The 11,394-nt window shown below is 37.1% G+C and overlaps 1 non-coding gene across 1 annotated transcript; it reads left to right on the top strand.

Moving 5' to 3' along the window:
- Positions 1-10,419: 10,419 nt before the first annotated feature.
- On the top strand, positions 10,420-10,547 carry LOC118025867. The gene has a single exon (XR_004683428.1).
- Positions 10,548-11,394: the final 847 nt, after the last annotated feature.

The following is an 11,394-nucleotide window of genomic DNA, read 5'->3' on the forward strand; positions in this document are numbered from 1 at the left end:
CATTCCTTGAGGCAGACTTTGTCTCCTTTCTACTCTGGATCTCCTCCTGCAGGCTGGAAACTTCTTCCCTCAGGCCATCGCTGCTCTCCATTTTGGTATTTCATTCCAGCATGGGCCCAGAATAGTCCCCAACTCCCCACAGCAAAGAGCAGCCAACATGATTTAACAAGATTCTACTAAAGTTTTGGGTAGAAAAAAAGAGGAATACAGTGAAACACATACACAAAATTGGATTAAACATATAAAATCTCTCAGCTATGCCACAGTTCCTCTTAGATAATTCTCAGCTAAGCAAGCTTCCCCTCAGCTATCATTACAAGAACCACCACATCACCCTCCCTGTATCTTCCCACTAGGGACTTCAGACCACCACTCTCAGATGCCCCCAAAAAGGGATCTTGAGCAACTCTTCCCAGAACAAAAACTATTTACAATATTTATTCTTGGAAGAACAGGACTTTATTGTCTTTAACCCCTCTCCCCCATTCCAGAACAGGATATTGGCTTTAACTTTGCCTAGCATTAAGGCCAATTGGCAGCAACAAAACTATCTTCCCCCCAAAAAGAATGCATCATCCATTTGTGAGAAAAACTACTTGCAGCTTTGAAATAATACTGACCAATTCACACACACTCATACCCACATATATGTTAAGGTCATCAATATGACCAAATAGGAGTCTGGTTTGTTATACATCTGGATCAATGTTATACTCTCTGATCATGTGGGGGCATACTCTTATTTTCTATCAAGATACATATTTTAGGTGTATATTTTCAAATATTAGCAGAAGAACATGTCTTTTTTTTAAGATTTTATTTATTTATTTGACAGAGAGAGATGGTGAGAGCAGGAACACAAGCAGGGGGAGTGGAAGAGAGAGAAGCAGGCCTCCCGCCAAGCAGGGAGCCGGACACGGGGTTTGATGCCAGGACCCTGGGATCATGACCTGTGCCCAAGGCAGACGCTTAACGACTGAGCCACCCAGGCGCCCCCGAATATGTCTATTCTTAAGAAAATGATAAAATAAGAATTTTATGAGTATATTTTCAAGCCTCTTATTTCAAAAGGAGTTATAGTAACAATTATTTCAAAGTATTTGAAAACCTTGGGAGGGAATGTCAGGAACAAACAAGCCAGCAGCTAGAAAATCTACTGTACCGGTATTTCCAAACATTGGCTGTATTTCTGAATCATCGGGAGAAGTTCTGAAAAATAGTGGTACGCGGGTCCTATCCTCAGTGATTCTGATTTGTGTGGGGTGTATCCTAAGCATCAATATTTTTGTAAAAAGCTCTCTAGGTGATTCTAACTGCAGCAAAGATTGAGAATCTGCATTACAAGCATCCGGTGGGAGGAGGGGGGCGATGGGGAACAGGACTATAGACTGTCCCTCCGAATGTTGTCAGTAACTCACAAGTAAGTGCAACAAAAGCACTTTCTGCATTTGATCAGGAAGACACATTCCCCCCTCCCCCAGAATTTGAGCAAAAATTTACTTGTGTTGCTCTTCCCAGAAAAATTCGATCTTTTAACTATGATTTTTTAGTTCATGTCTAAATCTATAATTCATCTTCTTTTTTTAGAGAAAAAAACACTTTTAAATTTTACATTTTAAAAGACTGATCTAAAAATAAAACAATATGTTCCACTCTTGATCTGGTGGAATTGAACATCTTGGCCAAAAGAGTTTAACAACAAAAAATTTGTTTCATTTTGTATGAACGTAACTAGTAGTATTTGTTGAATTGGAGACTCTTCAATGGGGATTTATTTTTTTTTTTTTAAGATTTTATTTATTTATTTGAGAGAGAGAGAATGAGAGAGAGCACATGAGAGGGGGGAGGGTCAGAGGGAGAAGCAGACTCCCTGCCGAGTAGGGAGCCCGATGCGGGACTCGATCCAGGGACTCCAGGATCATGACCTGAGCCAAAGGCAGTCGCTTAACCAACTGAGCCACCCAGGCGCCCTTCAATGGGGATTTAAATGTTGAATTTCTAACTCATACCCAGGGAACATCTTAAAATTTCACAAATGAATACCATTTGCAAAATTTAAAGTTACTCAAGCTTTTGGTATAGTAGGGAATTGGGGATAGATGACATAGGAAAATGCTAGTTTATTGTACACTCTGAGATATTTCATCTAATTTTCCAGAGTCTAAGCTGTAACCTAGAGAGCTGTGCATTATTGATATGCATAGTAACATACACTGACCAAACTTCAGAAATACCCAGATTAAAGTGTACATTGATAATATAACTTAAATATTAAAAAGGAATTATCTTACCGTAGGCATTTTCCCCCTTCAGAGGCAGTTTGGATGGAACCGAATAAGAAATTAGTTTTCGTATTAAAAGTTTATCTAATTATCTAGAAGTATTTATCCAGTTTTGTTTTGCCATCTGCTCTTAATTAGGCTATTTTACAACTCTGTAAAGGTTGTAAACTAACTTGTAGAAGTCTGATAGCAATGCCTATTATTCCTGGCTAATAAAAATTAGCAATGAATTTGAAAATGAATTTCTCATGTTAAGAAGCATTATTCCTTTCCATAGGGAGCATTACAACTCAAAAGTTTTAGCTTTTTATTGATTTATTTTTGACCTGTATGGCATTAATCAATTGTATTAGTCTGGGTTCATCAGAGAAAGAACCAACGGAATGGAGATACACACACACACACACACACACACAGAGGGAGAGAGGGAGAGAGAGAAATTTACTATAAAGAATTGGCTCACAACTATGGAGGCTGAAAAAATCTAAGATCTGAAGTTAGCAAGCTGGAGACCAAGGAAAGACAATGGTACAGTTTCAGTCCAAGTCTGAGAGCCTGAGACCGAAGAGAGTTGTTGGTGTAAGTGCCAGTCTAAGACCAAGTTCAAAGGCAGGAGAAAACCAATGTCCCAGCTCAGAGACACAGGCAGAGAGAAAGAATCGGTGTCTTAGTCTTTTATGATGTCTGGGCCTTCAACTGATTGAATAAGACCCACCCACACTGGGGGGAGAAACCTCCTTTACTTGGTCAACTGATTCAAATGTTAGTCTCATCCAGAAACACCCTTACAGACACACTCAGAAATAACATTTAACCAAATATCTGGGAACCCCAGGGGTCCAGACAAGTTGACACATAAAATCACCATCTTAACTTGTTATCCATGCACATCTCCTTGAACTACACTTACTCTCCAAATAAAGACAAGGCCATACTCCACCTAAGATCAAACAACTCTCCTGCATACAACCAGAAATGCATTAATATCTTCCCCAGAAGAGAAGGTAATGCCCTTGAGTGATGCTTACTCTTCTCCTTATTATCCCATAACTTAAATATTGTGATGTAAAGTTAACAATAAATATTATGATATAAAGTCAATGTATCTTACATTACATGATAAAAAAATAAGAGTGGGGAAAACAAAAAATATATACGGAAAATACCTTTGTATGAATTTTTGTATATATGCATACATATACATATATGTATACACACATAAAAAAATATTTATAACAAAACCAGGAGGAATACTCATGACAATTACAGTCCTTATTTCTGTAATTGGTCACATGGTCATAGCTGGTATTTATAACTTTCATTCCTGTAGGGTCCGGGCCTTTAGCAATCCTGCCTGGATTGTGTTAGTATAGTTTTCCATTGACCCTAATCACAAGGCATGGTAACACTAAGAGATGCCCTAAGAGAGCTCCTGTATTCCAGACATTCTTCCTCACATTCACTGTAGAATAATAATCCAATTTCCCCCTTGGAAGTGAGGATCAATTATTCCAGTTGGCACAGTAACTCCCTTCTTTGCTTGTTGATTCAGAGGCATGAGAACTCTAAGGTGGCTGGGTGGCAGACTTAATTTCCAGTTCAATGGAATCATTGTTGTGTCTCCTGGTGGAAGCATTTCTCCCTTTGGAATCAAGACTTCTAGGCCAGAGCAGAGCATGAGGTTGCAAGAACAGGAAGCAAAGGTTTTATTAGTGGGCCACTAGGGTTAATAGTGGTGTCACTCCCACTTCTACTCCTGGATTCTTGTCTATGGAAGAAAGAGCACCATATACTGGGCACTGATTCAGAGTGTGTATACCTCCCAGACAACCTTGCCTCAGCCCTGCAAGGTATTGCCACCTAGCTAGCACTGTAACTGAGTCTTCCAGAGGCCATTCCTTTGTTCTGTCAAGCCAGCTGCTTCAGGATAGGAGAATAATGCCAGAGAATTCCACGAGCAGGAGCCCATTGTCACAATTCTCTGGCTGTGAAGTGAGTTCCCTGATCAGAAGCAACGCTGTGTGGAATACCATAATGGCAGACAAGGCAGAAGCACAGCATGCAGGGAAGCCAGATTCAGGTTAAGTATCTCTTCCAGCAAGAATGAAACACTGACTCTTCCACAATGGGCGATGGTAGAGGTCCATGTTGCTGAGCTCATGAGTAATCTCCATCCCTGCCCCTATGGCCACTTTGTTCACGAACCCCTTGGACAATGAGAGGGTGGCTGAGGAAAGAGGCTGACTACTATCCACAGAACAAGTCCTTCCATCCACTTGATTATTAAAATCTTCCTCTGCTGACGTAGCAGCTGACACATACACATACCCTCACAGATGCACGCAGAAATAATGTTTAACCAAATATCTGAGTACCTCTTGGTCCAGTCATGGTGACAAAATTAATCATCACACCAGTTGGGCACGTAACTTCACAGTATTTCCCCACTGTTCTTTCATCTGATCACCATGAATACTCTGGTTTGGTTTTGTTTATATATTTTTGAACCCCAGTTCCTTTCAAGTTTGGGTACTAGTTAATGAATCTTTGATGTGCTCCCCCATATATGAATTTATTTTCTGAACTTCTAAAAAACCCTGAGAGTTTTGGAGGTTTCACTGAAATGTCCAAGGAAGCAAAGCACATATTTTCTTTCCTCTTAGAAAGAATACTCTGATGAATCATTGAACACTACATCAAAAATTAAGGATGTACTATATGTTGGCTAATTGAATTTAAATTAAAAAAATGAAAAGAAAAAAGAATACCAAGCAGTAATAAATTTACTGACTCTTGCTTCTTTACTATTTTAATTTTTCATTATATGCTTTTATTTTCTATCTCTTAAGTTTGGTTCTGCTTCTGGTTTGCATAGGATAGCAAGAAACGAAAATCTGGTTTCATGATTTGACCATTAAAGATCGGTCATGGGTAGAGACCCAGATTTGTTCTCTGATAGGGGAGAGATAACAGATTATCTCAGTTACTGGTCTTTTTTCTTAGTTTATTTGTGAGTTCAAATCAATTAAGAAAATATTTCATGCTTGCTGGAAAACAGAACAGTACTTTGGGATCTGAACCAGTGATTTGTGTGTGTTGGCGTTGAATTTTGACCTTTGTCTTAAGTTGTGAAGTAAAGTTGCAAAGTCTGTGTGTGCATCTGTGTCTGTAATTGAGGAAAGGCTTTAATTCTCATTGTGTGAGTGTGAAATATTTTCCTGCTCCAGGGGGTATCAATATATTAGATAGAAATTCTCAAAAAATAAATAAGGTCTGTTCTCATATAGAAACTAGTCAACATGGACATAATTCTAGCATTCCTAGAATATAAAGACTCAAAACTTCTGATATTTTAAAAATGTGCTTTTTGAAAAACAAACAAACCTTTCTCACCAAAACTGTTAGCTAGGAGGCTTTTTTTTTTCATGTGATTAAATTAATGTCAATGAGGTGAATCTTGAACAAATCAGACCAATGTGACAATTTTGCATTAAAAAATCCTCAGCAACCCATAATTTCCCTGTCAGTATACAGTAAAACTGTAAAAAGTATTTTTATAATATTTGCATTTGTTTTCTCTTGAAGAGAAAAGAGCTTCCCAAGCATCATACAGAGATCTACTAATTAGAAAAGCTAATGTTATTCCCATAAAGTCTTTTTAAAGCTTGTCTACTCAGAGGTCCATTTGTGCAATCCATAGCCCTAGATAATTTCTAAGTTAGAATACTGAAATATTGGTTACCAAACAGTTAATTTTGTGTGGATAAATTGTTATAAATATATTTCACAGACTGTATACCCTGCAGGAAGGCTCTGGAGGTTTAGAATGCCCTCACTGTGAAGAATATTTTCTCACCTTTATTGGAAGACAATTTCCCAAGGATCTCTTTCATTTCTGTATGTTTACAAGCATAAACACTGGCTACCTTTGCTCTGGATCATCTTTCCAAGGATATTTGTATAACAAATGGACTTGGAAGACAGTGTTTCTCTCCACAGCTAGGGACAAGGTTGTTTACAGTCCAGATTAATAAAGTTAATGTCACCTTCAAGTAAATCTCATTTCATTTCCTGGGAGCCTGTTATAAAAGATTTGGGTTTCCTAAACTCCATGTTCTATAATGCAAACTCACTGTATGCACAGCATCCACCTCGCCCCTCTCCATTGGTCCCTCCAGAAAGTGGTAGGTAGGGCCAGCTGATGTGAATGTGATGATCATGCTGCTTGCATTGTTTGAGTAATAAACAGTCTCTTGTCTCTGACCCAGGAGTGTTGTATGTTCTGCAACATCCATGAAACTATGGCAGACTAACTTGTTAGCAAGTAACATCTTATTATACCTTATAAGATAATGTTACAATTCCTGCAAACAATCAGGAAACCAACAAAACACCTTCCACACCAGTATTAAAGAGGGAGAGGGAAAAAAATTGATTAGTGAGTAACCATTTCATATTTGCATGCATGAGAAGGTAGCCTGAAAGTGTCTACAAAGGCTGGATAGAATTTCACACATATTTATACACTTAAGTGGGAAAAGAACAATTAACACTTCTCAAATCTTCTTGGGATATAAAATGATACATCTGTGATTACCTCCTGATAACCTAAGAGACAATCCTGAACTAATTCTGAAGGTGTTGGGAGCTCCAATCAATGGTCAGAAGGACTAAGACTTTGCACCGTCATATCAAAAGTTTGAGCCTTTTATTGAAACAATAATGTGTCAAGGAGACACTCTAAGGAAGAGAGGTGGGGAGGTGTGCTTGATCACCTTACCCCTATTCAACCCGCAGGGGAAACACTGATCAAATCCTCATGACATAGTTACACATGTATCTCAATAAAGAATATTACCCTTCTTCAGTAATTAATCACATAGGACTGAATGAATGGATAAAGGAATCTATTTTGTGATTATATATGTTTTGTTTGGAATATTGATTTTTTTTAAAGATTTTATTTATTTTACTTGACAGAGAGAGACTCAGTGAGAGAGAGAGTGTGCGTGCACACGAGCAGGGGGGAGAAGCAGAGGCAGAGGGAGAAACAGACTCCCCACTGAGCAGGGAGTCCGATGCGGGAGTCAATCCCAGGACCCTGGGATCATGACCTGAGCCGACGGCAGACGCTTAACCAACTGAGCCACCCAGGAACCCCTGGAATATTGATATTTTGGATGGGTATATGAAAGCCTCTTAATCTTTTTTTATCTCTAACACTTGGTTTTTTGTTTTTTGTTTTGTTTTTTTAATTAACATATAAGGTATTATTTGTTTCAGGATACAGGTCTGTGATTCATCAGTCTTACACAATTCACAGCGTTCACCATAGCACATACCCTCCCCAGTGTCTATCACCCAGCCACCCCATCCCTCCCACCACCCACCACTCCAGCAACGCTCAGTTTGTTTCCTGAGATTAAGAGTCTCTTATTGTTTGTCTCCCTCTCTGGTGTCGTCTTGTTTCATTTTTCCCTCCCTTCCCCTATGATCCTCTGTCTTGTTTCTCAAATTCCTCATATCAGTGAGATCATATGATATTTGTCTTTCTCTGATTGACTTATTTCGCTTAGCATAATGCCCTCTAGTTCCATCCATGTCGTTGCAAATGGCAAGATTTCATTTTTTGATGGCTGCATAATATTCCATTGTATATATACACCACATCTTTACCCATTCATCTGTTGATGGACATCTAGGCTCTTTACATAGTTTGACTATTGTAGAAATTGCTGCTATAAACCATTCAACACTCAGCTTTTTACAGACTGAAATGAAATATTCTTTAAATAGTATCTTTTTTTCTATAAGAAATCCATAAGACTGGTTCTCATACTTCAGAAACAAATATTTTATTAAATCTTTAATTTTAATGGAAACAATTATTTTCATAGGTTCATAGGAATCTTTGTATTTTAATTGGGATATCATTGCAGAAATCACTTGTGCAGTCAAGACCACGTCCTGTTGGAGAATAATCCAGTGTAATCAGAACTAAAAGCCCACAAAGGAACAAAGGTTGTAATTTGAGTCTGAAATCAGAGTCCATACATTGTGTATGTGTTTATTCACACACAAAAATAAACTCAAAATAGATTGAAAACTTAATTGTGAGACATGAAACCATAAAAATCCTAGAAGAGAACACAGGCAGTAACTTCTTTGACTTTGGCCACAGCAACTTCTTTCTAGACACATCTCCTTAGGCAAGGGAAACAAAAGCAAAAAACAAAAAACAAAAAAACTATTGGGACATCAAAATAAAAAGTTTCTGCACAGTGAGGGAAACAGTCAAGAGAACTAAAAGGCAACCTATGGAATAGGAGAAGATATCTGCAAATGGCATATCTGATAAAGGGTTAGTATCTAAAATATATAAAGAACTTATACAACTCACCACTCAAAAAATGAATAATCCAATTAAAAAATGGGCAGAAGACACAAACAGATGGCCAATAGACAGACGAAAAGATACTCAGCATCACTGATCATCAGGGATATGCAAATCAAAACTACAATGAGATATCACCTCACACCTGTCAGAATGGCTAAAATCAGTAACAAGAAACAACATGTGTTGACAAGGATGTGGAGAAAGGGGAGCCTCTTGCACTGTTGGTAGGAATGCAAACTGGTGTAGCCACTGTAGAAAACAGTATGGAGGTTTCTCAAAAAGTTAAAAATAGAATGACTCTATGATCCAGCAATTGCACTACTAGGTATTTACCCAAATACAAAAACACTAATTCAAAGGGATACATGCACCCTGATGTTTATAAAGCATTATCAACAATAGCCAGATTATGGAAATAGCCAACTGTCCATCAACTAATGAATAAAGAAGAATGGTGTGTACACACACACACACACAGGAATATTAATCAGCCATAAAAAAGAATGAAATCTTGCCATTTGCAACAACATGGGTGGAGCTAGAGAGTATTATGCTAAGTGAAATAAGTCAGTCAGAGAAAGATAAATATTATATGACTTCACTCAAATGTGGAATTTAAGAAACAAAACAAACAGGCAAAGGGAAAAAAATAAGAGAAAGAGACAAATCAAGAAATAGACTCAACTATAGAAGACAAACTGATTTACCAGAGGGGAGGAAGTTGGGGGGATGGGCTAACTAGGTGATATGGATTAAGGAAAAGAATATATACATATATATTTTATATATTAAATATAGATTCTATATATAGATTTTTTAATAAGCATGAATAATCTATATAGTGGCCTATGTGAATTCTTATGGAGTATTCTATTAAGTTTTAACCTATTTACAAACTATAAATGAAGCAAATTATTTCACTTTGTCTCTAGGACTTTAATTTGGTAATTCACCTGGTTTCATTTAATGGCTATAAATGTGATATATTTTGCAATGCTGAGATTCAAAGATTCCATAGATATATAATTCCCTGAACTTATATAGTTCACTAAAAAATGAAATTTCCCCCCTAAATCCTTTCAAAGACTGCTATAATTTTGGTGCTCTAAAGAGCATTAGAGGGCGCCTGGGTGGCTCAGTTGGTTAAGCGACTGCCTTCGGCTCAGGTCATGATCCTGGAGTCCCTGGATCGAGTCCCACATCGGGCTCCCTGCTCGGCAGGGAGTCTGCTTCTCCCTCTGACCCTCCCCCCTCTCATGTGCTTGCTCTCTCTCATTCTCTCTCTCTCAAATAAATAAAATCTTAAAAAAAAAAAACAAAAAAAGAGCATTAGAATAATTCGTAGTTATATATCTTATGTAATTAATTGCAAATAAGACCTAGATATCACCATTATAATCCCTTGATAGCCATTATTAGTTTTTTTAAGTATAATTTATGAAGATAATTTTAGATACTTAATTATTTTTTAAACTTTTAATTGGCATTTAAATGGTTTGTTATTTGATTACACTCCAATTTCATAAATTTAGTAAGGATTTTATCTTTATAACTTTATAGCTATGATGGTTAATCACTTTGAAGATTTTTTAACTATTTAAAAATTGTATTTTGGGTTTATGGGATGTGAAAAAAATATATCAATAAAGGTAGTAAATCCTCTTAAAGAAAACAAAGTATAGAGTTTTAACTGAGGATGGGAGTTTCAAGGCAATTCAAATGTCAAGAATTTTAGATTTCATATCTAAATTCAATCTTTGGGAATTATATTTCATTGGCTTATGGGAGTCTGGCAAGATACACAGAAAACTCCCTCTCGGTTTAGGAGGGCTGTCCTAGGAATAGGGCTGGCTCTCAGAGATGACAATCTACAACTTAAAAAAAAAAAATCACTGGCTCTTGGAAAAATCTTATTTCTAGGAAGAAAGAAGTCAAATAGCTTGAATGTGTATGTGTGCACATGCATGTGTTTTAAATGTAATGCCAATGAGCCAAAAAGTGAATTTATCATAAATATGAGTTTATCAAAAAATGCATTTTAAAATAGAGACTTTCATGACATTTAGGTTTTAAACAATTCTCATGTTTATTCTATTTAATCAAAATATTTTTCCATATATACTCTTAAATGTTCATGCATTAAATCATTCTTAATAACAATTTTTACATAATTGTGTGCCATGAAAACTGCCCTAATCACTCTGGAAGTCAGAGATAGTTTTCAAATAAAAGTATAAACATTGGAGTAGGAAGAATATTTTATGAAAGTATAATTTTTTTTAAGTTTTTTTTTAAAGATTTTATTTATTTATTTGACAGAGAGAGACACAGCGAGAGAGAGAACACAAGCAGGGGGAGTGGGAGAGGGAGAAACAGGCTTCCCTCAGAGCAGGGAGCCCAATGTAGGGGCTCGATCCCAGGACCCTGGGATCATGACCTGAGCCGAAGGCAGACGCTTAATGACTGAGCCACCCAGGCGCCCCATTTATGAAAGTATAATTAACTGGATTTTGTTGTGTAGTCTTAGGAGTCACTTTTTTTTTTTCCTCTTTGGATATAAAAAAGTGAGTTAAAGTTTTGAGATTCTCCAACCTGTGGGAATTTGATTAGAACTTTCTACGGCCCCTAAAGTGAAAGGGATGATTTGGGTCTTTTTTCTTCATTGCATTCTCTCAGTGAGAACACCAGATCATTTCATGTATACTTGCTTTTTAA

The sequence above is a fragment of the Mirounga leonina genome, unplaced genomic scaffold (genome assembly GCF_011800145.1).
Source record: "Mirounga leonina isolate KUSES-001 unplaced genomic scaffold, KU_Mleo_1.0 Mir_201, whole genome shotgun sequence".
NCBI lineage: Eukaryota > Metazoa > Chordata > Mammalia > Carnivora > Phocidae > Mirounga > Mirounga leonina.